This window comes from Chroicocephalus ridibundus, chromosome 1 (genome assembly GCF_963924245.1).
Source record: "Chroicocephalus ridibundus chromosome 1, bChrRid1.1, whole genome shotgun sequence".
NCBI lineage: Eukaryota > Metazoa > Chordata > Aves > Charadriiformes > Laridae > Chroicocephalus > Chroicocephalus ridibundus.
The window spans coordinates 20,504,610-20,517,398 of record NC_086284.1 but is presented as its reverse complement, the minus strand read 5'-3'; positions in this window follow the sequence as shown (position 1 = coordinate 20,517,398).

The window sequence follows — 12,789 nt, the reverse complement described above, 5'->3', positions numbered from 1 at the left end:
CTACATCTCTTGGGTGACAGGAGAGATGCAGGGGACTTTATCTTAATGATTTAACGCCAGAAGGTGGGCAGATGATTCCAGAGTGTATTTCTCTACAGCGCTTCTGTTTGCTATTGCAAGTTTTTCTTAAGCTCACAACAGCAGCCTCGGGTCATTGCTGGGTGACCCGACTCTGGTTTCTGACCTGCCTGGCTGTTGGTGGGGACTGGCTCTAGCAAAGCCTGAGGAAAAACTAGAGTGGAAGGAAAGCACATTGTAATTTCCAAACCCCAGAGAGGCTGCAGTGGACAACTGCAGCACTATTGTGTTTTCTGCAAATTCTGTTCCCCGGCCAAGTCTAGAAGGGGGCGAGGAGCTGCTGCCCCTGCAGGGAAACAGACCACACACAAGCTAGGACTGACCAGGAAGATCTCTGAGTTTCCTTCTCAGCCATATGAAAAGCACAGCATGAGTCTGAAGAGATGTATGTAAGGAAGCAGAGAAAGGGATAAAACAGGCAGAATTGGAAGGAAGCCATACATAACTTTTTAGAGTACTAACGCTAGAAGTGGATGCACCCGAGCCTCTATTCAGATGAGTATTTGTCTGTATTGCATGTGCAACAGCCATTTAATCCACCAACAAAAGGTCACTATGAATGCCACGAAGCAGAATAGTGCTGAAACGTCAACTCACAAAACTTATTTATAGTGTGGAAGTGCAGGGACAACATTTGTAATTCTAGCTAACTTGAAAAATTAAAGAAAGGTCTCTGGAGCATTTCCAACATCCTCACAATTCTTAAAATATACCTACTCCATAAAACAAAGGTGTAACATCCATGTATATCTGTAATGTTTCCATGTGTGTATACTACTGATTTGGCAGAATTCGCATTTTAACATTTAAAGTATGATGATGACTGTTAAAGATTCTCCTGGACAAGGAAACAAAGAAACTACTTTTCCTTCCTCAAGACATATGCTATGGTCTGGCATACTGAACAAGTGTGATATATACTGAGGAAATTGTTCTTTACTCTTTAAAAATCAAACATTACCAATGAAATATTTTATATTAACCATTATATAAATAGAATATTTTATGCTGATATCAGAATTACAGAGAGAGCTTTTTAACAGAACAGCACTTGCTTTTTTAAAATTTATTTTCGTTTTCATAATCATAGGAACTTTCAGGCTTTTTTCTTCTTAATTATCACTTAAGTTGTCATGCATATCTTTCTTGGAAGGAAAGGTGGTTTCTTTGTTAAGGGCCTTTCCAACTTCATAGTTTGGTCAGTGCTTATTTCACTACTGCCTCAAAATTGTTTTATTGCCAGAGAAAAACAATTCAAAACACAAGCAGTTAAAATACCCAGGTAATGATGTTTTTCCTTTCTCCCTTTGAATCTACCTGAGCGGCCCTTTTTTACACAGACTGTAGTCCAATAGGGCTGCTAGTGTAGCCAAAGCAGAGAAACATACGACTGTCTAGAAAGTCGAACATCTTATAAAAGCACAAGATCCCAAATTTGCTAGGAGGTGAGAAGATGAAGCCTACTATGGTTTCAGCATTTTTCATTAGAGGGCTCTAAACCTAATTACTGCCACCTTGGAGACTAAGACCATTGATGACTGTGAGCATTGGTTCTTACAACATGGTAATGTTGTAAAAATGGTCATACATTGCTGAAGACCATTTTGACTATTTAGTAATAATAATCAATAAGAACTAACCATTAGCATGGAATGTACTAACAAATATTAATTGGGTAAAGTTTTAAAGTTTAGAACTGAGCTATGAATTTTCTAAGCCATCACAGTGAGCCATGGCACGCACAAATATGCATATAAATATACATACACACACATTCAGCTACAGGCAACTGATGATGATTTTGTATTTTTATTAGCATTTCAGTCACCATAGGCAGCACTGCCCCAAAAGCAGCCCACCAACCCTTGCACACATATGCGCTCATGCAATGACAAATTAGGGAGACCTTGTAGCAGCCTTCCAGTACCTAAAGGGGGCCTACAGGAAACATGGGGACGGACTCTTTATCAGGGAGTGGAGCGATAGGACAAGGGATAACAGTTTGAAACTGAAAGAGGGGAGATTTAGATTAGATATCAGGAAGAAATTCTTTACTGTGAGGGCGGCAAGGCAGTGGAACAGGTTGCCCAGGGAGGTTGTGGATGCCCCATCCCTGGAAGTGTTCAAGGCCAGGCTGGATGGGGCTTTGAGCAGCCTGGTCTAGTGGGAGGTGTCCCTGCCCAGGGCAGGGGGTTGGACTAGATGATCTTTAAGGTCCCTTCCAACCTAAACTATTCTATGATTCTATGAAATTGGTAAAAAACGCATTCTGCACCACACCTAGAGGTGCACTGGCACAGCAAGCCACCTCACATCAAACAGGCTTGCATGCATCTCCTGCACGAGTCCGGCTTTGCTCCTAAGGCTACTTTCACCACACACCCCCCGCCCCACGCGCCACAGGCCCCTCTGAATCTGCAGGAAAACTCTCCCACACCTTCAGTGCTGGGCTGGGGGCACAGGCACCGCGCCTGCACCCTACTGCGGAAACCCGGCGTCTGTGAAGAACAAGGCCGGCCACGCAGGGGTACCCGCACCCCCCACAGCGCCGCGCCCCAGGCTGCCCACTGAACCAAGCCCTCCTCGGACACGGACAGGGAGGGCGGTCGGCCCCAGAGATCAGGCACGGCTGGCAGGTGCACGGGGACACCTCCCGCCCTCGCCGCCCCCATCTGACGCTTCATCCCCGACGACCACCGCCCAACCGCCGCCCCAACGGCCGCGCACGCGCCGCTCCCGCCGCTGCTGCCAACACAGCGGCGCCGCCGCCATTTTGGCGCGAGGGGGCGCCCGCCGCCGCGGTGAAGGGCGCTCGCCGCTGCCGCCGAGAGCCGGGGGGCCGTGTGTGGGATTTCAGCTGTGAAAACCCGCAGTAAAGTTCAAGTACAACTCTTTAAAACCGAAACATTTTAACGCAGAATTATAGAGAAAGTTTGGGGTTTTTTTAACTGCCAAGGTATATATCTATATCTATATATATCTATAGCAGCCTTCCAGTACCTGAAGGGGCCTACAAGAAAGCTGGGGAGGGGCTGTTTGCAAGGGCATGGAGCAATAGGTCGAGGGGCAATGGTTTTAAACTCCAGCCGGGTAGGTTTAGATTAGACATTAGGAAGAAGTTCTTTACAGTGAGGGCGGTGAGACACTGGCCCAGGTTGCCCAGAGAGGTGGTGGAGGCCCCATCCCTGGAGACATTCAAGGCCAGGCTTGATAAGGCTCTGAGCAATCTAATCTAGTTAAAGATGTCCCTGTTTACTGCAGGGGGGTTGGACTAGATGACCTTTAAAGGTCCCTTCCAACCCAACACATTCTATGATTCTATGAAAATCTACACAGAATCACAGAATCTTCAGAGTTGGAAGGGACCTCTAGAGATCATCTAGTCCAACTCCCCTGCTAAAGCAGGATTGCCCAGAGCACAGTACTCAGGGCTGCATCCAGGCGGGTCTTGAAAATCTCCAGAGAAGGGGACTCCACACCCTCCCTGGGCAGCCTGTTCCAGTGCTCTGTCACCCTCACCGTAAAGAAGTTTTTACGTGTATTTGAATGGAACTTCCTGTGTTCTAACTTGTGCCCATTGCCCCTCGTCCTGTCACTGGGAACCATTGAAAAGAGTCTGGCACCATCCTCCTTCAATCCACCCTTTAGATACTTGTATGCCATAATAAGGTCTCCCCTCAGCCTTCTCTTCTCAGGCTAAAGAGTCCCAGCTCTTTCAGCCTTTCCTCATAAGGGAGATGCTCCAGTCCCTCAATCCCTCACACCATGCCTTAAAAGATGTTGTGTTTAGCTCACTGAGTCTTACAGGACACACTAGGTTTATGTGGATGCATGAGCAATAATTAAACTTGGTAAGAAGTTGCGATGATGTATTGTGCTAGCAGTGTGCTACACCGGAGCATTTTAGAGATGGAAAAAACACTGGCAAAGTATTTTTTTTTTGCTGCAGCCAACGGGAAAAGCCCTCGGTGCTGAGGAGATTCTCAGTGTTTTCAGGATCAGACCCACAGAGAGGTTTATAGGTGGATCATTTTTATAAAAAATGCTTTTTCCAGAAATAAATTCCAATTGCTGTACTTAAGATGTGTTTCTCCAATGTCTGGTCTGAAGCCTCCTCAAATGACAGCATCACATTCACTGCCCTAACAGAAACAAAATAATAAATACTTTTTAGCACAAGCAGTTGTCCGTATGGGACTATCAAACAGTGTGTGAGACAATTACCCAGCTGCTTTTAAGAGATTATTTTCTAAACACAGCCCCCCTTTCTGGGAAGCACTGAGCACGCACAGCTCTCCTCTTGGCATTACAGGTCCATCACCACTTCTCTTTGAGTGAGACCTGAAAATAAAAATAGCTTACCTTGGTCAACCCTTATTAAGCCTCATTGTCTTATCAAGCATTCTGGTTTTCATATTTCATTCAAGTAGATGCATGTATGTCAAACATTTGTAGAGACATTTTTTTTATATCTCTTTTTGCCTACATCCAGTAGTTACAGCTAGCCAAAGCCGGCTGGCAAGTGCAGCTCATGGTCCTTTGATGTAGGTAATTTTTCTATGATCAAGTGGTTTTTGGGAGGAGTACCTAAAAAATTTGTAAACCAAAGAGCCATCACACAGAAAAAAAAAAAAAGGAAATAGGACACACAACAAAAAGTACAGTTTTCATGAATTGCGACTTTGTAATAAAGTCATGCAAGTGATTCCTGTAAATAGGTCTAACCATTCTTTTTCTTCTTTCACAGATGTAAACTAAGTCATTTTCTTGCATGGGATGTTGCATTTATCGTACCCAAACAGAATGACAAAGCAACAGTCATAGCACTCTGTGATGTGGTTATTCAGTCTTGGATACCAACTCTTTGCTTATATATTTCCTGTGCAAAGACCTAGCTTGTAGTTTCTAGGACTGAAGGCCAAGAGCGTAAGGAAAAGTTATATGGAAAAACCCCAAAATTCTGGTCAACATTATAAGTTATATATGTTTGGATAAGACTAGCAAATTTCATACATTTATTGCTACCTTACATTGTTATAAATGAGATAAAATTCTGAAACATAGAGAACACTTTACCATGAAACAGCTAAGCTTTCAGATCAGAACATATTTTATTTTTGTAAACCCTCCCCCAACAAATCTCCAAGAATAATTCCACTATCATTAATCTATTTTTCAACAGAACATTGATTTTACTAAGGTTGCATATATATTAAGACTGCCAAACGAAAAGAATTCTGCGATCAATCGTAGTCCTAATGGAATCATAATAGGAACAGGAAAAGGGATGGGAATGGCTAAAACTGCCTGGTTACACTTCTTGGTAAAAATGTTTAGGAAAGCATTCCGACACATGGAATTAAGCGGGTACTTAACATTTTCCTAACCTGGCAAGTAAGCTCTGCAAGTGTCTGGAAGACTAGTATTTTCTGACACTCATATGGACAAAAAAAGAATTAACATCACTTTTTTGGTGTTCATTTATGAGAACAACTAAACAATTTCCCTTTGAATGTATATTAAACTGTAGAGTCAAAACCTCTTTCAATATCTTCCCACATGGTGAAAGTTCAACTAGAGTAATGCTATGTTAAAGGCTCAGCTCACATCATTTACTCATTAGTGGACTGTCTTGCCAAGATTAAAAGAGAATGTGGAATGCTGTTCCACAGGTTAGGTTGACACCTAACCTCTTTAACTTTTATTCTACTTTTACAAAACATTTTCCTTTCTCTCCTCACTTAAAGTGGTTAGGAACTGTTCAGAATAAAAATACCAAGACATAAAGTCCAACACTGGTGAAAGAACAGGCATATTTTTAAAAAATATCTCTCAATACTTCATGTAGAAATTGAATGCTCTTGAGAAAAGGTAATTATTTTTCTAAGAAGGAATTTATGTGAAATGTGAGCATGTTATTTAACTAAAATTTCTTCAAGCAGGAAATTTCAATGATATTGCTCTTGTATATGTAGGAATTTTAGGAAGAAGAATTTAGAGCTGTTTATTTCTGCATTACTTGTATAACCTTATAGTATCTGTTTTTTACAGTATCTTTTTATATGTAGAATAGTTTTATTTTAAACTATTAAAATGTCTGGTATTACTTGTGTTTTGTTGATATTGACAAAAACCAAAATGAAGATAAAATAATTTGATCTTAATTCCACATTGTCGCTGATACTCCATTTCTGCTTTTTCTTGTGTAACACCTAATGTACTTCTACAGAGTGCTTTTCCTCCAAGCGTGCTTTAAAGTGTCAGAAGGCATGTTTTGATTTTAAGAATAATGTCTTTCCCAAGAAGAAGTAACACTTCTTTCAATATAGATACAAACAGCAAAAAAAAAAAAGAAGAAAAAATTAGGTAAGTAGGACAACGTAAGACTTCAGAAAGGAACTGGCAGAAGCCATGCTTCTGTTGAAACTACTGAAAGCACCCTGCATGATCACTTTAATAAGCATTGTTGTGTTGGGGTTTGGGCTCCCCAGTACCAGCAAGAAAACGGCATATAGGAGGCTGTCCAGCGGAGGCCACCAAGATGGTCAGAGGTCTGCAGCACATGACACCCAAGGGGAAGCCGAGGGAACCTGGAGAAGAGAAAGCTAAAGGGGATCTTCTTTCAGTATTCCCCTTCCTGATGGGAGGATGTAGAGAAGACAGAGCCTGACTTTTCCTGGAGGAATGCAGCAAAAGGACAAAGGATGGTAATCACAATTTACCACAAGAGAATTTCTGACTAGATATAAGGATTTTTTTTTTAATTTTTTTTTTTACTGTGAGGGTACTTAGACGCTGGAACAGGGACCCAGACAGTTGTGGAATCTCTAACCTTGGAGATATTCAAGCTTAACTGGACATGGCCCTGAACAACCTATTATAGCTGACCCTACTTTGAGCAGGGGGGTGGGCCAGATGGCCTCCAGAGATCCTTTCCAACCTAATTTATTCTGTAATTCTATGATTATTTTTTAATAAATCATAAGAAACACTTGGAAAGGAACATTCATTAGGGTGGAACAGTTGGAGAACTACATTGACGTGCTTACCTTATAATAATTAGGAAATTAATTTTCTTTATGGAGCATATGCAAAATAAATAAAATTCAGAGCATTTGATACTTGTAGTACTGATAGTATTAATACTGGAGAATACAGAGACCCACGGTGTGATTACTGGAAATGTAATGATTTATCTGGGTTCTTATGAATTATATAAACCCTCAAGTATTACATAGAGCATTTCAGGGTAGGCACATTCTTTAAAGCAAACCTGTCATGCCTTAAATACATACAATATAGAGATACTGTATTCGATACTTGAAAACAGGAATATTGCAAAAATGGACAGGAATAAAAGAATTAGCTTTTCTTCGCTTCTTCTCTCAGATATGACCATTTACCTGTGCATCACAGATTGTACAGCTGCATGATATACTACCTCATACCTGGTTTTCTACTGATGAGGTAAAATACGCTCTTTCGGAAAACCACTTTGTCAGTTTCCTGTCTTAATAGAAACGCATTGATGCAGCCCAAGTCTGCAACACTGCAAATCCAATTGGATGAACTGCTTGTGCATCAGGCAAAACTGTCTTCAAATTATACTCATTGATCTAATGAAGTAGTTTCTTCTGCCTGCAAACCACATTTTGTTTGTGCTGGACCATCAAAATGCTGCCTTAGATGTTCTTACAACGCTTTTGCCAAGCTGTGAAGGAAAAGTGATAGTGCCAGTAAGGTGTAAAAACAACCTTTGAAAGTTTTTCTCAACTCTTCTGTTGGGTTGGGAGTGGAGACAGGGGTCTCATCTGCCTGTAAAATGCTATCCTACCCTTAAGCTCGTTTTTGGCAGGAGCTGCTTAGTGTCTTCTCAGCCCTAGTCTGCATACAAGTGGGAAGATTTAAAGATAAACCACAGAATGCAAAGTCTGGCACTCACACACATGCAGGGCAGACCGGTTGTGGATTCCAGCTGCGGTGAGTTTAGTTTCGATCATTTATGACAATATCCCATCACAGACAAGCAAGTAATCTGAAATGAATACTACAGAAACAATGCAGTCTTCGTTAAGAAAGATCTCAGAATGGCCAGGTTTGCGATTGAATATACGCTGTGTGCACATCAAAGCTGTGTGCAGTGTCACATAGTATTTTGATGAAAAAAATGGGATCAATGTGGTAAACAGAGTACTTCATTAGTAATTTTCTTTCAAAGACTAAAATTCCTAATCTGGTTATATTAAAAGTTGGGTGTGGGCACAGCTAAAATGTGGTTCCCCAAGAAGAACCCAATCCTGACAAAATGGATCTACATCTGAGCTGCTCTTGTCACCCCAACCCCTTACCTGATTGGGGTTGCCTTTGCCTTGGCACTGGGGCTGGAGGTCCTCCCCTTGACGGGAATCTGATTCAGAGAGCTGAGTCAATAAAACACTGATCTTACTTAGGGAAAAAAAGAACAACCCCCAAAATCCCAAAGTGTTTTCTGTTGGCTCAGCCAGCTGGCATGGTCTCCCAGCAGGATTAGGTGAATACCAGAGAAGGGGCCGGAACACGCAGCCAGGGGTGGAAGGCTCAGCATGGTGGCTCATCCTAGAAAAGGACAGCCAGTCCGTCCCCGGGAGGGTACGACTCCTGACATCTCATACCAGAGCGGATCAGGGATCCCATGCTGAAGGCAGGAACTTGATGGTGGACACAACACGCTCCGGATTATCATGTCCCAGGCCTACAACGCTGGCCAGAATAACCATCCTGTGTGTTGTGCGCAGGCTGGCAGACATACAGTCAAATGCACCCATTGATCCACACCAAATTCGTATTGCCAGGAGTTTCTCACTGGAAAACAAAGTCTTCTCAAACTTTGGGAATATTCATTGAGCTATAATTCCTAAATAACGTGGAAAGCTTTTAGATAAGGTTGTACCCCAGTCTGTATAGAGGAAACTCTAGGCAATTTGGTGGGTCTTTTCAAATATTATTTTCACAGTCATCAGGGTGATCAACTAAAAGGAAAAATCAAAACTATCCTGTTTAGTCCAAAGAGCAGAAGATGCCTATTGAAGAGGTCTTATTGTAGGCTGTGGATTTACAGAGGTGTGAAACGCTATTCCATGAAACCACTGGGAGAATACAGTTCTCTTAAGAGAAAGAAATCTGCCTGGGGATTTAAGAGCAATTTCCTTCATTTCACGGATAAGCGTTTGGAAAAAAAACCAATCATGCTATCAACATGTGCTAAGTAGATTCAAATTTTGATGGTCCTTGGGCTTTATTATGTCTGCCTTTCTGAGACATGGCTCATGGTTTGAAGCTGTAGTCTCCAGTTTTACCACGAGCTATTTCAATATTATCTATGTTGGTGTCAGTGCTGGAAGACTAAAGATTTGAGGGAGTTGTGCAAAACCAGTGTTCTTTGAGATTTGCTAGTTATTACTGAAATTGGTACCCACATCAGTTTACTTGTGCCTCGGGGCACTATATTTGCAACAAACGCCCAATTTTTTTGCCTGGGTACAGTTCCAAGCAGATGGATGGGAAGGAAGGATGATGTGTGAGACCGTAATTGGTGATGCATAAGGGCTTGTGTGACCTCATATTAATCACCCCCATAATGCCACCCTCTGTCTTACCATTTCTGCTGGCTCTGGTGATTTTCAACAACAATCAAGTACCTAAATTCCATTCTTGAGCTTTTATCTTAAGTAAAACTCTCCATATATTGACATTCACACCCTTCCTCATTCAGTTGCTTTTGCTTAGTTAATACCTTTTTTGACATTGTGATGTGGAAACACATTCTGCTCATATTTCCTTCTTGGTAGAGAGAGCAGACCCACCGCTGCACCCCAGGCTGTGTCGGTGCAGCCATAAGGAGTGTTTTTGCACTGAGCAGCTTACTGTGATGTTTCTCAGGTTAATTTTTTATGACTGATTTTAGAGAATAGTATAATATTCTAATTTTAAAATTGTGATTTCTTTCATCTTCAAATCCTTTTTTTCTACAGGTACAGAATGGGAAGGAATCTCTTGGCTATCGGGGCTAACGCCCTGCTGACAGGTAGTTGTTTTTCTTGTTTCTGCTACTCCTTTGGAAAATCTGTTCCAGGCCTAATGGTCCTAATAGAGACAGCTGTGTTGCAAATATTAGTAAGGAGCCACCTTCTCATTTTCAGAAGAATATTTCATATATACATATTTGTTCTTATGCTAACATTGTCTTTTATTTAAAGAAGATTCTTCCTTTTTCTAGGTTTTGTGCTCAGTGCATTTTTGACAGCAGTCCCACCCCATCTCATTGTCCTTTGCTAGACTAACAGGCTAGGCTCCTGTGGTCTCCTGTAGATCTTCCTGCATCTTTCAGCACATTTTTCTTGAAGAGGAGTAACCAGCACATACACCATATTTCAGAAGAAGCCCTCCCAGGACTTTGTATAGTCTAACACATCTCCGTCTTGATTCCAGCTGATGCATTCCAGGACTACGTTTGCCCCCTGTGCAGCCTTTTCAGCTCGTGGCCATCCTGGGAACAGCGAGTATTTCTTTGCCTTGGTTCCTAATCATTTCCAAATGATGAGCTTATGCTACAAATCTTTGTTACTAGTTTCCTGATAAATGACATTGTGTTCTGTAGTGGTAAATGTCATCTCAGTCCTATCATTCAAGTTCCCAAGGCTGCACAGTTCTGCCAAATAGTTTTCAAACATTTTTAATCGGCTTTTATCTAGGAAAAATAAGAAGAAAATAATGAAGCAGCAGAGAAAAAGAATACCGTACATATTGCTTTGTTGTTCCAGTTGTTATCCTAATCTTGTTCTTTAGTTTGACCTTTGCTTCCTTCTTTATTTTTCTAAGAGAAAACCGGTTATGTTGGAGAAGAGTGTAAGATGATGAAAAATTAGAAATGTTAAAATGCACAACCATTGAATTAAAAACTAAATAAGATTTTATTTCATAATAAAGCAGGAGCTTTTATTAAAGAAATTCTGTTTGAAAAATCCTTATATTGATGTTTTCCCAGAAAAAGCTTGATCAGGTAAAAATCACTGTGTCATTAGAAGGATGTTTTACATTAAACAAAACAAATTTCTTTAGAGACAGTAATTCTTGCATGTAGCATGGGTAAAGAAATAGGAAAAAAATGACAGCCCTGTGGAAGAAATCATAATTTGGCCATGAAGGACCTCTAGTGGCATAAATAACCTTCAACTAAAAAAAATCTAAAAATTGTGCTTGCTCATCATTTTACAATAAATCACTTCTGCAATTTCAGATTTTAAGTTAAATTTGTGCAAGGCATACAATGGTATTGCACTTTAAGTTCCCTGAAACTTAAAGCAGATGCTTTCAACTTAAAAATTATGTTCTGTGTTTTTCCTTGTTATCATTGTTATCTACTTTTATCACCTACTCAAACTTATGATTTTCTTAGCAGGAGGAACAGCCTCATAGGACACACTAAAATAAAACCATTTAACAAAAAGGAGGTGAAAGCAGATAAAGATACAAGAGCTATGTCTGTGTCTCATTTGTTATGGCTGTGCTTAATTCTTTTATTTGTTCTTAGTTAAGAAGTGATTTTTTTTTGAAAAGCAGCAAAAAAAGCTATGCCATTATTTTTGGGTTATCCTTCAACCGTTCTAGAAGATAACCAATATAAGAAATTGTTAGATTCTTAGTTCCTTTCAATCAGACTTCAAAATAGTTTGAAATTTAGGTACAAATTTTGAATAGAAAAAATTAATTTTTAAAGAATTCTATAGATGTATTGCTCATGGTTCTTCGTCAACAGTTTTTCTAAGTTAAAAAAGAGGTATGTGCCTACTAGTCTGGAGGCCCACATCCAAATACAGTCTGCCTGCAGATAAACTGTAGCCGCTGCCAGGGATTTCACTCACCCTGGAAAAGACACAGTCACCAGTGAAATCAGTTACTTCTGCAGAGCACTGGGAACAGAGTTTTCCTATCTGGAAGAGGATGCCCAGCCTTAGATGCATGCACTCCCCAGTTCCCACTGGTGAGACAGCACTGGGGAGCTATAACACCAGTTCGCGGCCGAATGGAGGATGTCTCCCGAGCCAGGCACCTCCAGGCAGCCGCCTCCCTTCCCTGCGGCACCAGCCAAACTCGGGGGCTGATGAAAACCCAGAAGCACACAGCCACCAGCACACTTGGGGTGAACCCTGAATCATAGTAAAAGCAGGAGCCTTGGAATGGGAGTAGCTGAACACAAAGTCATGTTTAGACGTCTCGGATATCTCTGCATTCATGGCCATGTTGTACAGAAGCCATAAAAATTTCCTGAGATAGCAAAGTTTTTCATACTCTGAAATGAACTTAGTCCCCAAAGTCTAACAAAGGGCACTTTTAAAAATTGTTACTGTTGGGTTGGGTTTTTTTGTAACATCATTTTGTGTGTGTGTGTGTGTGTGTTAAAGAAATTAAATTAAAAAGAGACCCCTGCCTGTTTAAACTCTTATTACTTTGTTTCATATTTTCGCATCACACAGACACCTCTCTGGGGCTGCGATCCTTCTGCAGCTGAGCAGCTCTGGTGTAAAGCCCCAGCCTGGCAGTGGCCTTCTGGTCTGAGGCTGCTGCAGCCTACCAGCAGCAAGGGATTCCAAGAGCTGAGCAGAAATGAAGACAAAAAAGCACCAAAGACATGATTCTCCATCTTTGGAGAATTGGCAGAAGATTGCAGGTATA